Source organism: Schistocerca gregaria, chromosome 7 (genome assembly GCF_023897955.1).
Source record: "Schistocerca gregaria isolate iqSchGreg1 chromosome 7, iqSchGreg1.2, whole genome shotgun sequence".
NCBI classification, from domain to species: domain Eukaryota; kingdom Metazoa; phylum Arthropoda; class Insecta; order Orthoptera; family Acrididae; genus Schistocerca; species Schistocerca gregaria.
The window spans coordinates 5,808,005-5,827,792 of NC_064926.1; the positions used below are offsets into that span (position 1 = coordinate 5,808,005).

Genomic DNA, 19,788 nt, shown 5'->3' on the forward strand with positions numbered 1-19,788 from the left:
GAACGGAATTTTGTTCCGCTGCAGATGTAAATTACCGTTTTTCTGATTAACGAGATGTAATGGAAATAGCAACTTTAAACTTTGCCTGCGTCTCTGTCAGTCACAAGGAAACTGTATTTGAATGTGAAGGTGATTTTGTAGACATGTGTGGAAGACATGTTCTGAAATGCAAGTGTTGTTGTTTGGAGAGCACATCGGTTACGTGTCAGATGTGTAGCCAAGCAGTAATGGGTCGCCATAGCTGCAAATATTAGCCGGTAATATGAAGTGTTGTCAGCTGAAGTCTGATGATGCAGACGACCGTAAGGACGAAGTACCCAAGAGTACCGCTAGGCCGCGCCTCCTTAGCTCAGTGGTAGAGCACTGCTCTAACTAACCAGGCATCGGACGTTCCATCCACACAGGAGAAAGATGAATTTTGGAAATCAGTTGCGCGTCGTGGCCGTATAGCAAACAGTATCTGTGATGACGAACAATTAGCGACAGGCGTTTTTTTTAAGAATTACTCTCAGATGTGATTTAGGCGAATGGCCCAGATAAGGCATTTGCCAAAGCGGTACAGCATAAAGTGGGACGAGGCAGTCTGAATTACATTTTATAGATGTATTTCTCACATATCTCAGAGCCTCTCGCGGTCGTCGTCGTCGTCGTCGTCGTCGTCGTCGTCGCCGTCGCCGCCGCTTCTGCAGAACTAGCAAATGGCCATCGTAGCAAATGCGGCGAGGGACGCCCTGCCTTCGATTCCGAATGCACAAAGTGTGTGGTCTTGTTTCTCAGTCTATATTTGGTCGGTCTCGTAAGAGGTTGAATGTAACGAATGGGTGGGAAAGAGCAAGGGGCAGCGGCTGTGTAAAACGAAAACACAGATCCTCAGGGGTGTGAGCGTTTCGAGATGAGTCGTATACATGATATAATTGGTCGTCAGTGACCATGTGGCCTACTGGATAAGGCGTCGGACTTCGGATCTGATGATTACAGGTTCGAATGTTGTCACGCTCGTTTTTTTTCCAGTTCTGAAAAAGAAACATACCGTTTTAATGTAGCAATTGAGCAGTACGAAACCGTCTGAATGTTGCTGTTGACCATTTTTTGCTTCGAAATGCTCTTGAGCTTGAAACACACACAACAAGACCGGTGTTAACTAGCGAAATGGTCGGCAGAGTGTCGACACCGCGAGTTTTGACTGGCACTTGCACATCTAAAACAACGTAGGAAAGTAATTCGTTCGGCTTTTGAGTCACATAAGGTATGTGTGTTAATTTTGACGCCACTAGCTCTGCATGCTGTCATGCAATTTCTTTACCTCTCAGAAATGATTATGACATAAAAGTGAAGTACGTGACGAGTGTGACGTTAGGAAAACATTAGGCAGCATGGAGAGATTCTGTATGGGACCACCCAACCCAAACGAGTACTGTGTGACGTGCTATCCGGCAGGTATTCACAGAGGTAGCCGGCTAGCACAGTCGGTAGAGCGTCAGACACTTAATCCTAGTGTCGTGGGTTCGAGCCACTCGCTGGGCGGAACGGAATTATGTTCCGCTGCAGATGTAAATTACCGTTTTTCTGATTAAGGAGATGTAATGGAAATAGCAACTTTAAACTTTGCCTACGTCTCCTTCAGTCACAAGGAAACTGTATTTGAATGTGAAGGTGATTTTGTAGACATGTGTGGAAGACATGTTCTGAAATGCAAGTGTTGTAGTTTGGAGAGCACATCGGTTACGTGTCAGATGTGTAGCCAAGCAGTAATGGGTCGCCATAGCTGCAAATATTAGCCGGTAATATGAAGTGTTGTCAGCTGAAGTCTGATGATGCAGACGACCGTAAGGACGAAGTACCCAAGAGTACCGCTAGGCCGCGCCTCTTTAGCTCAGTGGTAGAGCACTGCTCTAACAAACCAGGCATCGGACGTTCCATCCACACAGGAGAAAGATGAATTTTGGAAATCAGTTGCGCGTCGTGGCCGTATAGCAAACAGTATCTGTGATGACGAACAATTAGCGACAGGCGTTTTTTTTAAGAATTACTCTCAGGTGTGATTAAGGCGAATGGCGCAGATAAAGCATTTGCCAAAGCGGTACAGCATAAAGTGGGACGAGGCAGTCTGAATTACATTTTATAGATGTATTTCTCACATATCTCACAGCCTCTCGCGGTCGTCGTCGTCGTCGTCGTTGTCGTCGTCGCCATCTCCGCCGCCGCCTCTGCAGAACTAGCAAATGGCCATCGTAGCAAATGCGGCGAGGGACGCCCTGCCTTCGATTCCGAATGCACAACGTGTGTGGTCTTGTTTCTCAGTCTATATTTGGTCGGTCTCGTAAGAGGTTGAATGTAACGAATGGGTGGGAAAGAGCAAGGGGCAGCGGCTGTGTAAAACGAAAACACAAATCCTCAGGGGTGTGAGCGTTTCGAGATGAGTCGGATACATGATATAGTTGGTCGTCAGTGACCATGTGGCCTAATGGATAAGGCGTCGGACTTCGGATCTGATGATTACAGGTTCGAATGTTGTCACGCTCGTTTTTTTCCAGTTCTGAAAAAGAAACATACCGTTTTAATGTAGCAATTGAGTAGTACGAAACCGTCTGAATGTTGCTGTTGACCATTTTTTGCTTCGAAATGCTCTTAAGCTTGAAACACACACAACAAGACCGGTGTTAACTAGCGAAATGGTCGGCAGAGTGCCGACACCGCGAGTTTTGACTGGCACTTGCACATCTAAAACAACGTCGGAAAGTAACTCGTTCGGCTTTTGAGTCACATAAAGTATGTGTGTTAATTTTGACGCCACTAGCTCTGCATGCTGTCATGCAATTTCTTTACCTCTCAGAAATGATTATGACATAAAAGTGAAGTACTTGACGAGTGTGACGTTAGGAAAACATTAGGCAGCATGGAGAGATTCTGTATGGGACCACCCAACCCAAACGAGTACTGTGTGACGTGCTATCCGGCAGGTATTCACCGAGGTAGCCGGCTAGCTCAGTCGGTAGAGCGTCAGACTCTTAATCCTAGGGTCGTGGGTTCGAGCCACACGCTGAGCGGAACGGAATTATGTTCCGCTGCAGATGTAAATTACAGTTTTTCTGATTAAGGAGATGTAATGGAAATTGCAACTTTAAACTTTGCCTCTGTCAGTCACAAGGAAACTGTATATGAATGTGAAGGTGATTTTGTAGACATGTGTGGAAGACATGTTCTGAAATGCAAGTGTTGTTGTTTGGAGAGCACATCGGTTACGTGTCAGATGTGTAGCCAAGCAGTAATGGGTCGCCATAGCTGCAAATATTAGCCGGTAATATGAAGTGTTGTCAGCTGAAGTCTGATGATGCAGACGACCGTAAGGACGAAGTACCCAAGAGTACCGCTAGGCCGCGCCTCCTTAGCTCAGTGGTAGAGCACTGCTCTAACAAACCAGGCATCGGACGTTCCATCCACACAGGAGAAAGATGAATTTTGGAAATCAGTTGCGCGTCGTGGCCGTATAGCAAACAGTATCTGTGATGACGAACAATTAGCGACAGGCGTTTTTTTTAAGAATTACTCTCAGATGTGATTAAGGCGAATGGCCCAGATAAGGCATTTGCCAAAGCGGTACAGCATAAAGTGGGACGAGGCAGTCTGAATTACATTTTATAGATGTATTTCTCACATATCTCAGAGCCTCTCGCGGTCGTCGTCGTCGTCGTCGTCGTTGTCGTTGTCGTCGTCGCCGCCGCCGCCTCTGCAGAACTAGCAAATGGCCATCGTAGCAAATGCGGCGAGGGACGCCCTGCCTTCGATTCCGAATGCATAAAGTGTGTGGTCTTGTTTCTCAGTCTATATTTGGTCGGTCTCGTAAGAGGTTGAATGTAACGAATGGGTGGGATAGAGCAAGGGACAGCGGCTGTGTAAAACGAAAACACAAATCCTCAGGGGTGTGAGCGTTTCGAGATGAGTCGTATACATGATATAGTTGGTCGTCAGTGACCATGTGGCCTAATGGATAAGGCGTCGGACTTCGGATCTGATGATTACAGGTTCGAATGTTGTCACGCTCGTTTTTTTCCAGTTCTGAAAAAGAAACATACCGTTTTAATGAAGCAATTGAGCAGTACGAAACCGTCTGAATGTTGCTGTTGACCATTTTTTGCTTGGAAATGCTCTTGAGCTTGAAACACACACAACAAGACCGGTGTTAACTAGCGAAATGGTCGGCAGAGTGCCGACACCGCGGGTTTTGACTGGCACTTGCACATCTAAAACAACGTCGGAAAGTAACTCGTTCCGCTTTTGAGTCATATAAAGTATGTGTGTTAATTTTGACACCACTAGCTCTGCATGCTGTCATGCAATTTCTTTACCTCTCAGAAATGATTATGACATAAAAGTGAAGTACGTGACGAGTGTGACGTTAGGAAATCATTTGGCAGCATGGAGAGATTCTGTATGGGACCACCCAACCCAAACGAGTACTGTGTGACGTGCTATCCGGCAGGTATTCACCGAGGTAGGCGGCTAGCTCAGTCGGTAGTGCGTCAGACTCTTAATCCTAGGGTTGTGGGTTCGAGCCACACGCTGGGCGGAACGGAATTTTGTTCCGCTGCAGATGTAAATTACCGTTTTTCTGATTCAGGAGAGGTAATGGAAATAGCAACTTTAAACTTTGCCTACGTCTCTGTCAGTCACAAGGAAACTGTATTTGAATGTGAAGGTGATTTTGTAGACATGTGTGGAAGACATATTCTGAAATGCAAGTGTTGTTGTTTGGAGAGCACATCGGTTACGTGTCAGATGTGTAGCCAAGCAGTAATGGGTCGCCATAGCTGCAAATATTAGCCGGTAATATGAAGTGTTGTCAGCTGAAGTCTAATGATGCAGACGACCGTAAGGACAAAGTACCCAAGAGTACCGCTAGGCCGCGCCTCTTTAGCTCAGTGGTAGAGCACTGCTCTAATAAACCAGGCATCGGAGGTTCCATCCACACAGGAGAAATATGAATTTTGGAAATCAGTTGCGCGTCGTGGCCATATAGCAAACAGTATCTGTGATGACGAACAATTAGCGACAGGCGTTTTTTTTAAGAATTACTCTCAGATGTGATTAAGGCGAATGGCGCAGATAAAGCATTTGCCAAAGCGGTACAGCATAAAGTGGGACGAGGCAGTCTGAATTACATTTTATAGATGTATTTCTCACATATCTCAGAGCCTCTCTCGGTCGTCGTCGTCGTCTTCGTCGTCGTCGTCGTCGTCGTCGCCGCCGCCGCCGCCGCCGCTTCTGCAGAAGTAGCAAATGGCCATCGTAGCAAATGCGGCGAGGGACGCCCTGCCTTCGATTCCGAATGCACAAAGTGTGTGGTCTTGTTTCTCAGTCTATATTTGGTCGGTCTCGTAAGAGGTTGAATGTAACGAATGGGTGGGAAAGAGCAAGGGGCAGCGGCTTTGTAAAACGAAAACACAAATCCTCAGGGGTGTGAGCGTTTCGAGATGAGTCGTATACATGATATAGTTGGTCGCCAGGACCTTGTGGCCTAATGGATAAGGCGTCAGACGTCGGATCTGATGATTACAGGTTCGAATGTTGTCACGCTCGTTTTTTTCCAGTTCTGAAAAAGAAACATACCGTTTTAATGTAGCAATTGAGCAGTACGAAACCGTCTGAATGTTGCTGTTGACCATTTTTTGCTTCGAAATGCTCTTGAGCTTGAAACACACACAACAAGACCGGTGTTAACTAGCGAAATGGTCGGCAGAGTGCCGACACCGCGAGTTTTGACTGGCACTTGCACATCTAAAACAACGTCGGAAAGTAACTCGTTCGGCTTTTGAGTCACATAAAGTATGTGTGTTAATTTTGATGCCACTAGCTCTGCATGCTGTCATGCAATTTCTTTACCTCTCAGAAATGATTATGACATAAAAGTGAAGTACGTGACGAGTGTGACGTTAGGAAAACATTAGGCAGCATGGAGAGATTCTGTATGGGACCACCCAACCCAAACGAGTACTGTGTGACGTGCTATCCGGCAGGTATTTACCGAGGTAGCCGGCTAGCTCAGTCTGAAGAGCGTCAGGCTCTTAATCCTAGGGTCGTGGGTTCGAGCCACACGCTGGGCGGAACGGAATTTTGTTCCGCTGCAGATGTAAATTACCGTTTTTCTGATTAAGGAGATGTAATGGAAATAGCAACTTTAAACTTTGCCTACGTCTCTGTCAGTCACAAGGAAACTGTATTTGAATGTGAAGGTGATTTTGTAGACATGTGTGGAAGACATGTTCTGAAATGCAAGTGTTGTTGTTTGGAGAGCACATCGGTTACGTGTCAGATGTGTAGCCATGCAGTAATGGGTCGCCATAGCTGCAAATATTAGCCGGTAATATGAAGTGTTGTCAGCTGAAGTCTGATGATGCAGACGACCGTAAGGACGAAGTACCCAAGAGTACCGCTAGGCCGCGCCTCTTTCGCTCAGTGATAGAGCACTGCGCTAATAAACCAGGCATCGGACGTTCCATCCACACAGGAGAAAGATGAATTTTGGAAATCAGTTGCGCGTCGTGGCCATATAGCAAACAGTATCTGTGATGACGAACAATTAGCGACAGGCGTTTTTTTTAAGAATTACTCTCAGATGTGATTAAGGCGAATGGCGCAGATAAAGCATTTGCCAAAGCGGTACAGCATAAAGTGGGACGAGGCAGTCTGAATTACATTTTATAGATGTATTTCTCACATATCTCAGAGCCTCTCGCGGTCGTCGTCGTCGTCGTCGTCGTCGTCGTCGTCGTCGTCGTCGTCGTCGTCGTCGCCGCCGCCGCCTCTGCAGAACTAGCAAATGGCCATCGTAGCAACTGCGGCGAGGGACGCCCTGCCTTCGATTCAGAATGCACAAAGTGTGTGGTCTTGTTTCTCAGTCTATATTTGGTCGGTCTCGTAAGAGGTTGAATGTAACGAATGGGTGGGAAAGAGCAAGGGGCAGCGGCTGTGTAAAACGAAAACACAAATCCTCAGGGGTGTGAGCGTTTCGAGATGAGTCGTATACATGATGTAGTTGGTCGTCAGTGACCATGTGGCCTAATGGATAAGGCGTCGGACTTCGGATCTGAAGATTACAGGTTCGAATGCTGTCACGCTCGTTTTTTTCCAGTTCTGAAAAAGAAACATACCGTTTTAATGTAGCAATTGAGCAGTACGAAACCGTCTGAATGTTGCTGTTGACCATTTTTTGCTTGGAAATTCTCTTGAGCTTGAAACACACACAACAAGACCGGTGTTAACTAGCGAAATGGTCGGCAGAGTGCCGACACCACGAGTTTTGACTGGCACTTGCACATCTAAAACAACGTCGGAAAGTAACTCGTTCGGCTTTTGAGTCACATAAAGTATGTGTGTTAATTTTGACGCCACTAGCTCTGCATGCTGTCATGCAATTTCTTTACCTCTCAGAAATGATTATGACATAAAAGTGAAGTACGTGACGAGTGTGACGTTAGGAAAACATTAGGCAGCATGGAGAGATTCTGTATGGGACCACCCAACCCAAACGAGTACTGTGTGACGTGCTATCCGGCAGGTATTTACCGAGGTAGCCGGCTAGCTCAGTCTGAAGAGCGTCAGGCTCTTAATCCTACGGTCGTGGGTTCGAGGCACACGCTGGGCGGAACCGAATTTTGTTCCGCTGCAGATGTAAATTACCGTTTTTCTGATTAAGGAGATGTAATGGAAATAGCAACTTTAAACTTTGCCTACGTCTCTGTCAGTCACAAGGAAACTGTATTTGAATGTGAAGGTGATTTTGTAGACATGTGTGGAAGACATGTTCTGAAATGCAAGTGTTGCTGTTTGGAGAGCACATCGGTTACGTGTCAGATGTGTAGCCAAGCAGTAATGGGTCGCCATAGCTGCAAATATTAGCCGGTAATATGAAGTGTTGTCAGCTGAAGTCTGATGATGCAGACGACCGTAAGGACGAAGTACCCAAGAGTATCGCTAGGCCGCGCCTCTTTAGCTCAGTGGTAGAGCACTGCTCTAATAAACCAGTCATCGGACGTTCCATCCACACAGGAGAAAGATGAATTTTGGAAATCAGTTGCGCGTCGTGGCCGTATAGCAAACAGTATCTGTGATGACGAACAATTAGCGACAGGCGTTTTTTTTTAAGAATTACTCTCAGATGTGATTAAGGCGAATGGCGCAGATAAAGCATTTGCCAAAGCGGTACAGCATAAAGTGGGACGAGGCAGTCTGAATTACATTTTATAGATGTATTTCTCACATATCTCAGAGCCTCTCGCGGTCATCGTCGTCGTCGTCGTCGTCGTCGTCGTCGCCGCTTCTGCAGAACTAGCAAATGGCCATCGTAGCAAATGCGGCGAGGGACGCCCTGCCTTCGATTCAGAATGCACAAAGTGTGTGGTCTTGTTTCTCAGTCTATATTTGGTCGGTCTCGTAAGAGGTTGAATGTAACGAATGGGTGGGAAAGAGCAAGGGGCAGCGGCTTTGTAAAACGAAAACACAAATCCTCAGGGGTGTGAGCGTTTCGAGATGAGTCGTATACATGATATAGTTGGTCGCCAGTGACCTTGTGGCCTAATGGATAAGGCGTCAGACGTCGGATCTGATGATTACAGGTTCGAATGTTGTCACGCTCGTTTTTTTTCCAGTTCTGAAAAAGAAACATACCGTTTTAATGTAGCAATTGAGCAGTACGAAACCGTCTGAATGTTGCTGTTGACCATTTTTTGCTTCGAAATGCTCTTGAGCTTGAAACACACACAACAAGACCGGTGTTAACTAGCGAAATGGTTTGCAGAGTGCCGACACCGCGAGTTTTGACTGGCACTTGCACATCTAAAACATCGTCGGAAAGTAACTCGTTCGGCTTTTGAGTCATATAAAATATGTGTGTTAAGTTTGACGCCACTAGCTCTGCATGCTGTCATGCAATTTCTTTACCTCTCAGAAATGATTATGACATAAAAGTGAAGTACGTGACGAGTGTGACGTTAGGAAAACATTAGGCAGCATGGAGAGATTCTGTATGGGACCACCCAACCCAAACGAGTACTGTGTGACGTGTTATCCGGCTGGTATTCACCGAGGTAGGCGGCTAGCTCAGTCGCTAGAGCGTCAGGCTCTTAATCCTAGGGTCGTGGGTTCGAGCCACACGCTGGGCGGAACGGAATTTTGTTCCGCTGCAGATGTAAATTACCGTTTTTCTGATTAAGGAGATGTAATGGAAATAGCAACTTTAAACTTTGCCTACGTCTCTGTCAGTCACAAGGAAACTGTATTTGAATGTGAAGGTGATTTTGTAGACATGTGTGGAAGACATGTTCTGAAATGCAAGTGTTGTTGTTTGGAGAGCACATCGGTTACGTGTCATATGTGTAGCCAAGCAGTAATGGGTCGCCATAGCTGCAAATATAAGCCGGTAATATGAAGTGTTGTCAGCTGAAGTCTGATGATGCAGACGACCGTAAGGACGAAGTACCCAAGAGTACCACTAGGCCGCCCCTCTTTAGCTCAGTGGTAGAGCACTGCTCTAATAAACCAGGCATCGGACGTTCCATCTACACAGGAGAAAGATGAATTTTGGAAATCAGTTGCGCGTCGTGGCCGTATAGCAAACAGTATCTGTGATGACGAACAATTAGCGACAGGCGTTTTTTTTTAAGAATTACTCTCAGATGTGATTAAGGCGAATGGCGCAGATAAAGCATTTGCCAAAGCGGTACAGCATAAAGTGGGACGAGGCAGTCTGAATTACATTTTATAGATGTATTTCTCACATATCTCAGAGCCTCTCGCGGTCGTCGTCGTCGTCGTCGTCGTCGTCGTCGCCGCCGCCGCCGCCGCTTCTGCAGAAGTAGCAAATGGCCATCGTAGCAAATGCGGCGAGGGACGCCCTGCCTTCGATTCCGAATGCACAAAGTGTGTGGTCTTGTTTCTCAGTCTATATTTGTTCGGTCTCGTAAGAGGTTGAATGTAACGAATGGGTGGGAAAGAGCAATTGGCAGCGACTGTGTAAAACGAAAACACAAATCCTCAGGGGTGTGAGCGTTTCGAGATGAGTCGTATACATGATATAGTTGGTCGTCAGTGACCATGTGGCCTAATGGATAAGGCGTCGGACTTCGGATCTGATGATTACAGGTTCGAATGTTGTCACGCTCGTTTTTTTCGAGTTCTGAAAAAGAAACATACCGTTTTAATGTAGCAATTGAGCAGTACGTAACCGTCTGAATGTTGCTGTTGACCATTTTTTGCTTCGAAATGCTCTTGAGCTTGAAACACACACAACAAGACCGGTGTTAACTAGCGAAATGGTTTGCAGAGTGCCGACACCGCGAGTTTTGACTGGCACTTGCACATCCAAAACATCGTCGGAAAGTAACTCGTTCGGCTTTTGAGTCATATAAAGTATGTGTGTTAAGTTTGACGCCACTAGCTCTGCATGCTGTCATGCAATTTCTTTACCTCTCAGAAATGATTATGACATAAAAGTGAAGTACGTGACGAGTGTGACGTTAGGAAAACATTAGGCAGCATGGAGAGATTCTGTATGGGACCACCCAACCCAAACGAGTACTGTGTGACGTGCTATCCGGCAGGTATTCACCGAGGTAGCCGGCTAGCTCAGTCGCTAGAGCGTCAGGCTCTTAAGCCTAGGGTCGTGGGTTCGAGCCACACGCTGGGCGGAACTGAATTTTGTTCCGCTGCAGATGTAAATTACCGTTTTTCTGATTAAGGAGATGTAATGGAAATAGCAACTTTAAACTTTGCCTACGTCTCTGTCAGTCACAAGGAAACTGTATTTGAATGTGAAGGTGATTTTGTAGACAAGTGTGGAAGACATGTTGTGAAATGCAAGTGTTGTTGTTTGGAGAGCACATCGGTTACGTGTCATATGTGTAGCCAAGCAGTAATGGGTTGCCATAGCTGCAAATATTAGCCGGTAATATGAAGTGTTGTCAGCTGAAGTCTGATGATGCAGACGACCGTAAGGACGAAGTACCCAACAGTACTACTAGGCCGCGCCTCTTTAGCTCAGTGGTAGAGCACTGCTCTAATAAACCAGGCATCGGACGTTCCATCTACACAGGAGAAAGATGAATTTTGGAAATCAGTTGCGCGTCGTGGCCGTATAGCAAACAGTATCTGTGATGACGAACAATTAGCGACAGGCGTTTTTTTTTTAAGAATTACTCTCAGATGTGATTAAGGCGAATGGCGCAGATAAAGCATTTGCCAAAGCGGTACAGCATAAAGTAGGACGAGGCAGTCTGAATTACATTTTATAGATGTATTTCTCACATATCTCAGAACCTCTCGCGGTCGTCGTCGTCGTCGTCGTCGTCGTCGTCGCCGCCGCCGCCGCTTCTGCAGAAGTAGCAAATGGCCATCGTAGCAAATGCGGCGAGGGACGCCCTGCCTTCGATTCCGAATGCACAAAGTGTGTGGTCTTGTTTCTCACTCTATATTTGGTCGGTCTCGTAAGAGGTTGAATGTAACGAATGGGTGGGAAAGAGCAATTGGCAGCGGCTGTGTAAAACGAAAACACAAATCCTCAGAGTGTGAGCGTTTCGAGATGAGTCGTATACATGGTATAGTTGGTCGTCAGTGACCATGTGGCCTAATGGATAAGGCGTCGGACTTCGGATCTGATGATTACAGGTTCGAATGTTGTCACGCTCGTTTTTTTTCCAGTTCTGAAAAAGAAACATACCGTTTTAATGTAGCAATTGAGCAGTACGAAACCGTCTGAATGTTGCTGTTGACCATTTTTTGCTTCGAAATGCTCTTGAGCTTGAAACACACACAACAAGACCGGTGTTAACTAGCGAAATGGTTTGCAGAGTGCCGACACCGCGAGTTTTGACTGGCACTTGCACATCTAAAACATCGTCGGAAAGTAACTCGTTCGGCTTTTGAGTCATATAAAATATGTGTGTTAAGTTTGACGCCACTAGCTCTGCATGCTGTCATGCAATTTCTTTACCTCTCAGAAATGATTATGACATAAAAGTGAAGTACGTGACGAGTGTGACGTTAGGAAAACATTAGGCAGCATGGAGAGATTCTGTATGGGACCACCCAACCCAAACGAGTACTGTGTGACGTGTTATCCGGCTGGTATTCACCGAGGTAGGCGGCTAGCTCAGTCGCTAGAGCGTCAGGCTCTTAATCCTAGGGTCGTGGGTTCGAGCCACACGCTGGGCGGAACGGAATTTTGTTCCGCTGCAGATGTAAATTACCGTTTTTCTGATTAAGGAGATGTAATGGAAATAGCAACTTTAAACTTTGCCTACGTCTCTGTCAGTCACAAGGAAACTGTATTTGAATGTGAAGGTGATTTTGTAGACATGTGTGGAAGACATGTTCTGAAATGCAAGTGTTGTTGTTTGGAGAGCACATCGGTTACGTGTCATATGTGTAGCCAAGCAGTAATGGGTCGCCATAGCTGCAAATATAAGCCGGTAATATGAAATGTTGTCAGCTGAAGTCTGATGATGCAGACGACCGTAAGGACGAAGTACCCAAGAGTACCACTAGGCCGCCCCTCTTTAGCTCAGTGGTAGAGCACTGCTCTAATAAACCAGGCATCGGACGTTCCATCTACACAGGAGAAAGATGAATTTTGGAAATCAGTTGCGCGTCGTGGCCGTATAGCAAACAGTATCTGTGATGACGAACAATTAGCGACAGGCGTTTTTTTTTAAGAATTACTCTCAGATGTGATTAAGGCGAATGGCGCAGATAAAGCATTTGCCAAAGCGGTACAGCATAAAGTGGGACGAGGCAGTCTGAATTACATTTTATAGATGTATTTCTCACATATCTCAGAGCCTCTCGCGGTCGTCGTCGTCGTCGTCGTCGTCGTCGTCGTCGCCGCCGCCGCCGCCGCCGCCTCTGCAGAAGTAGCAAATGGCCATCGTAGCAAATGCGGCGAGGGACGCCCTGCCTTCGATTCCGAATGCACAAAGTGTGTGGTCTTGTTTCTCAGTCTATATTTGTTCGGTCTCGTAAGAGGTTGAATGTAACGAATGGGTGGGAAAGAGCAATTGGCAGCGACTGTGTAAAACGAAAACACAAATCCTCAGAGTGTGAGCGTTTCGAGATGAGTCGTATACATGATATAGTTGGTCGTCAGTGACCATGTGGCCTAATGGATAAGGCGTCGGACTTCGGATCTGATGATTACAGGTTCGAATGTTGTCACGCTCGTTTTTTTCCAGTTCTGAAAAAGAAACATACCGTTTTAATGTAGCAATTGAGCAGTACGAAACCGTCTGAATGTTGCTGTTGACCATTTTTTGCTTCGAAATGCTCTTGAGCTTGACACACACACAACAAGACCGGTGTTAACTAGCGAAATGGTCGGCAGAGTGCCGACACCGCGAGTTTTGACTGGCACTTGCACATCTAAAACAACGTCGGAAAGTAACTCGTTCGGCTTTTGAGTCATATAAAGTATGTGTGTTAAGTTTGACGCCACTAGCTCTGCATGCTGTCATGCAATTTCTTTACCTCTCAGAAATGATTATGACATAAAAGTGAAGTACGTGACGAGTGTGACGTTAGGAAAACATTAGGCAGCATGGAGAGATTCTGTATGGGACCACCCAACCCAAACGAGTACTGTGTGACGTGCTATCCGGCAGGTATTCACCGAGGTAGCCGGCTAGCTCAGTCGGTAGAGCGTCAGGCTCTTGATCCTAGGGTCGTGGGTTCGAGCCACACGCTGGGCGGAACGGAATTTTGTTCCGCTGCAGATGTAAATTACCGTTTTTCTGATTAAGGAGATGTAATGGAAATAGCAACTTTAAACTTTGCCTACGTCTCTGTCAGTCACAAGGAAACTGTATTTGAATGTGAAGGTGATTTTGTAGACATGTGTGGAAGACATGTTCTGAAATGCAAGTGTTGTTGTTTGGAGAGCACATCGGTTACGTGTCAGATGTGTAGCCAAGCAGTAATGGGTCGCCATAGCTGCAAATATTAGCCGGTAATATGAAGTGTTGTCAGCTGAAGTCTGATGATGCAGACGACCGTAAGGACGAAGTACCCAAGAGTACCACTAGGCCGCGCCTCTTTAGCTCAGTGGTAGAGCACTGCTCTAATAAACCAGGCATCGGACGTTCCATCTACACAGGAGAAAGATGAATTTTGGAAATCAGTTGCGCGTCGTGGCCGTATAGCAAACAGTATCTGTGATGACGAACAATTAGCGACAGGCGTTTTTTTTAAGAATTACTCTCAGATGTGATTAAGGCGAATGGCGCAGATAAAGCATTTGCCAAAGCGGTACAGCATAAAGTGGGACGAGGCAGTCTGAATTACATTTTATAGATGTATTTCTCACATATCTCAGAGCCTCTCGCGGTCGTCGTCGTCGTCGTCGTCGTCGCCGCTTCTGCAGAACTAGCAAATGGCCATCGTAGCAAATGCGGCGAGGGACGCCCTGCCTTAGATTCCGAATGCACAAAGTGTGTGGTCTTGTTTCTCACTCTATATTTGGTCGGTCTCGTAAGAGGTTGAATGTAACGAATGGGTGGGAAAGAGCAATTGGCAGCGGCTGTGTAAAACGAAAACACAAATCCTCAGAGTGTGAGCGTTTCGAGATGAGTCGTATACATGATATAGTTTGTCGTCAGTGACCATGTGGCCTAATGGATAAGGCGTCAGACGTCGGATCTGATGATTACAGGTTCGAATGTTGTCACGCTCGTTTTTTTCCAGTTCTGAAAAAGAAACATACCGTTTTTATGTAGCAATTGAGCAGTACGAAACCGTCTGAATGTTGCTGTTGACCATTTTTTGCTTGGAAATGCTCTTGAGCTTGAAACACACACAACAAGACCGGTGTTAACTAGCGAAATGGTCGGCAGAGTGCCGACACCGCGAGTTTTGACTGGCACTTGCACATCTAAAACAACGTCGGAAAGTAACTCGTTCGGCTTTTGAGTCACATAAAGTATGTGTGTTAAGTTTGACGCCACTAGCTCTGCATGCTGTCATGCAATTTCTTTACCTCTCAGAAATGATTATGACATAAAAGTGAAGTACGTGACGAGTGTGACGTTAGGAAAACATTAGGCAGCATGGAGAGATTCTGTATGGGACCACCCAACCCAAACGAGTACTGTGTGACGTGCTATCCGGCAGGTATTCACCGAGGTAGCCGGCTAGCTCAGTCGCTAGAGCGTCAGGCTCTTAATCCTAGGGTCGTGGGTTCGAGCCACACGCTGGGCGGAACGGAATTTTGTTCCGCTGCAGATGTAAATTACCGTTTTTCTGATTAAGGAGATGTAATGGAAATAGCAACTTTAAACTTTGCCTACGTCTCTGTCAGTCACAAGGAAACTGTATTTGAATGTGAAGGTGATTTTGTAGACATGTGTGGAAGACATGTTCTGAAATGCAAGTGTTGTTGTTTGGAGAGCACATCGGTTACGTGTCAGATGTGTAGCCAAGCAGTAATGGGTCGCCATAGCTGCAAATATTAGCCGGTAATATGAAGTGTTGTCAGCTGAAGTCTGATGATGCAGACGACCGTAAGGACGAAGTACCCAAGAGTACCGCTAGGCCGCGCCTCTTTCGCTCAGTGGTAGAGCACTGCGCTAATAAACCAGGCATCGGACGTTCCATCCACACAGGAGAAAGATGAATTTTGGAAATCAGTTGCGCGTCGTGGCCGTATAGCAAACAGTATCTGTGATGACAAACAATTAGCGACAGGCGTTTTTTTTAAGAATTACTCTCAGATGTGATTAAGGCGAATGGCGCAGATAAAGCATTTGCCAAAGCGGTACAGCATAAAGTGGGACGAGGCAGTCTGAATTACATTTTATAGATGTATTTCTCACATATCTCAGAGCCTCTCGCGGTCGTCGTCGTCGTCGTCGTCGTCGCCGCTTCTGCAGAACTAGCAAATGGCCATCGTAGCAAATGCGGCGAGGGACGCCCTGCCTTCGATTCCGAATGCACAAAGTGTGTGGTCTTGTTTCTCACTCTATATTTGGTCGGTCTCGTAAGAGATTGAATGTAACGAATGGGTGGGAAAGAGCAATTGGCAGCGGCTGTGTAAAACGAAAACACAAATCCTCAGAGTGTGAGCGTTTCGAGATGAGTCGTATACATGATATAGTTGGTCGTCAGTGACCATGTGGCCTAATGGATAAGGCGTCGGACTTCGGATCTGATGATTACAGGTTCGAATGTTGTCACGCTCGTTTTTTTCCAGTTCTGAAAAAGAAACATACCGTTTTAATGTAGCAATTGAGCAGTACGTAACCGTCTGAATGTTGCTGTTGACCATTTTTTGCTTCGAAATGCTCTTGAGCTTGAAACACACACAACAAGACCGGTGTTAACTAGCGAAATGGTTTGCAGAGTGCCGACACCGCGAGTTTTGACTGGCACTTGCACATCCAAAACATCGTCGGAAAGTAACTCGTTCGGCTTTTGAGTCATATAAAGTATGTGTGTTAAGTTTGACGCCACTAGCTCTGCATGCTGTCATGCAATTTCTTTACCTCTCAGAAATGATTATGACATAAAAGTGAAGTACGTGACGAGTGTGACGTTAGGAAAACATTAGGCAGCATGGAGAGATTCTGTATGGGACCACCCAACCCAAACGAGTACTGTGTGACGTGCTATCCGGCAGGTATTCACCGAGGTAGCCGGCTAGCTCAGTCGGTAGAGCGTCAGGCTCTTGATCCTAGGGTCGTGGGTTCGAGCCACACGCTGGGCGGAACGGAATTTTGTTCCGCTGCAGATGTAAATTACCGTTTTTCTGATTAAGGAGATGTAATGGAAATAGCAACTTTAAACTTTGCCTACGTCTCTGTCAGTCACAAGGAAACTGTATTTGAATGTGAAGGTGATTTTGTAGACATGTGTGGAAGACATGTTCTGAAATGCAAGTGTTGTTGTTTGGAGAGCACATCGGTTACGTGTCAGATGTGTAGCCAAGCAGTAATGGGTCGCCATAGCTGCAAATATTAGCCGGTAATATGAAGTGTTGTCAGCTGAAGTCTGATGATGCAGACGACCGTAAGGACGAAGTACCCAAGAGTACCACTAGGCCGCGCCTCTTTAGCTCAGTGGTAGAGCACTGCTCTAATAAACCAGGCATCGGACGTTCCATCTACACAGGAGAAAGATGAATTTTGGAAATCAGTTGCGCGTCGTGGCCGTATAGCAAACAGTATCTGTGATGACGAACAATTAGCGACAGGCGTTTTTTTTTTAAGAATTACTCTCAGATGTGATTAAGGCGAATGGCGCAGATAAAGCATTTGCCAAAGCGGTACAGCATAAAGTGGGACGAGGCAGTCTGAATTACTTTTTATAGATGTATTTCTCACATATCTCAGAGCCTCTCGCGGTCGTCGTCGTCGTCGTCGTCGTCGTCGTCGCCGCCGCCGCTTCTGCAGAACTAGTAAATGGCCATCGTAGCAAATGCGGCGAGGGACGCCCTGCCTTCGATTCCGAATGCACAAAGTGTGTGGTCTTGTTTCTCAGTCTATATTTGGTCGGTCTCGTAAGAGGTTGAATGTAACGAATGGGTGGGAAAGAGCAAGGGGCAGCGGCTTTGTAAAACGAAAACACAAATCCTCAGGGGTGTGAGCGTTTCGAGATGAGTCGTATATGTGATATAGTTGGTCGCCAGTGACCTTGTGGCCTCATGGATAAGGCGTCAGACGTCGGATCTGATGATTACAGGTTCGAATGTTGTCACGCTCGTTTTTTTCCAGTTCTGAAAAAGAAACATACCGTTTTTATGTAGCAATTGAGCAGTACGAAACCGTCTGAATGTTGCTGTTGACCATTTTTTGCTTGGAAATGCTCTTGAGCTTGAAACACACACAACAAGACCGGTGTTAACTAGCGAAATGGTCGGCAGAGTGCCGACACCGCGAGTTTTGACTGGCACTTGCACATCTAAAACAACGTCGGAAAGTAACTCGTTCGGCTTTTGAGTCACATGAAGTATGTGTGTTAACTTTGACGCCACTAGCTCTGCATGTTGTCATGCAATTTCTTTACCTCTCAGAAATGATTATGACATAAAAGTGAAGTACGTGACGAGTGTGACGTTAGGAAAACATTAGGCAGCATGGAGAGATTCTGTATGGGATCACCCAACCCAAACGAGTACTGTGTGACGTGCTATCCGGCAGGTATTCACCGAGGTAGCCGGCTAGCTCAGTCGCTAGAGCGTCAGGCTCTTAATCCTAGGGTCGTGGGTTCGAGCCACACGCTGGGCGGAACGGAATTTTGTTCCGCTGCAGATGTAAATTACCGTTTTTCTGATTAAGGAGATGTAATGGAAATAGCAACTTTAAACTTTGCCTACGTCTCTGTCAGTCACAAGGAAACTGTATTTGAATGTGAAGGTGATTTTGTAGACATGTGTGGAAGACATGTTCTGAAATGCAAGTGTTGTTGTTTGGAGAGCACATCGGTTACGTGTCAGATGTGTAGCCAAGCAGTAATGGGTCGCCATAGCTGCAAATATTAGCCGGTAATATGAAGTGTTGTCAGCTGAAGTCTGATGATGCAGATGACCGTAAGGACGAAGTACCCAAAAGTACCGCTAGGCCGCGCCTCTTTAGCTCAGTGGTAGAGCACTGCTCTCATAAACCAGGCATCGGACGTTCCATCCACACAGGAGAAAGATGAATTTTGGAAATCAGTTGCGCGTCGTGGCCGTATAGCAAACAGTATCTGTGATGACGAACAATTAGCGACAGGCGTTTTTTTTTAAGAATTACTCTCAGATGTGATTAAGGCGAATGGCGCAGATAAAGCATTTGCCAAAGCGGTACAGCATAAAGTGGGACGAGGCAGTCTGAATTACATTTTATAGATGTGTTTCTCACATATCTCAGAGCCTCTCGCGGTCGTCGTCGTCGTCGTCGTCGTCATCTTCGTCGCCGCCGCTTCTGCAGAACTAGCAAATGGCCATCGTAGCAAATGCGGCGAGGGACGCCCTGCCTTCGATTCCGAATGCACAAAGTGTGTGGTCTTGTTTCTCAGTCTATATTTGGTCGGTCTCGTAAGAGGTTGAATGTAACGAATGGGTGGGAAAGAGCAAGGGGCAGCGGCTGTGTAAAACGAAAACACAAATCCTCAGGGGTGTGAGCGTTTCGAGATGAGTCGTATACATGATGTAGTTGGTCGTCAGTGACCATGTGGCCTAATGGATAAGGCGTCGGACTTCGGATCTGAAGATTACAGTTTCGAATGCTGTCACGCTCGTTTTTTTCCAGTTCTGAAAAAGAAACATACCGTTTTAATGTAGCAATTGAGCAGTACGAAACCGTCTGAATGTTGCTGTTGACCATTTTTTGCTTGGAAATTCTCTTGAGCTTGAAACACACACAACAAGACCGGTGTTAACTAGCGAAATGGTCGGCAGAGTGCCGACACCACGAGTTTTGACTGGCACTTGCACATCTAAAACAACGTCGGAAAGTAACTCGTTCGGCTTTTGAGTCACATAAAGTATGTGTGTTAATTTTGACGCCACTAGCTCTGCATGCTGTCATGCAATTTCATTACCTCTCAGAAATGATTATGACATAAAAGTGAAGTACGTGACGAGTGTGACGTTAGGAAAACATTAGGCAGCATGGAGAGATTCTGTATGGGACCACCCAACCCAAACGAGTACTGTGTGACGTGCTATCCGGCAGGTATTTACCGAGGTAGCCGGCTAGCTCAGTCTGAAGAGCGTCAGGCTCTTAATCCTACGGTCGTGGGTTCGAGGCACACGCTGGGCGGAACCGAATT

General features: G+C 46.2%; 1 non-coding gene across 1 annotated transcript; it reads left to right on the forward strand.

The window, feature by feature from the left end:
- Positions 1 to 2,975: 2,975 nt before the first annotated feature.
- Trnak-cuu (transfer RNA lysine (anticodon CUU)) lies at positions 2,976 to 3,047 on the forward strand. Its single transcript has one exon. It is a non-coding gene; the product is annotated as a tRNA-Lys (tRNA).
- The last annotated feature ends 16,741 nt before the right edge of the window (positions 3,048 to 19,788 follow it).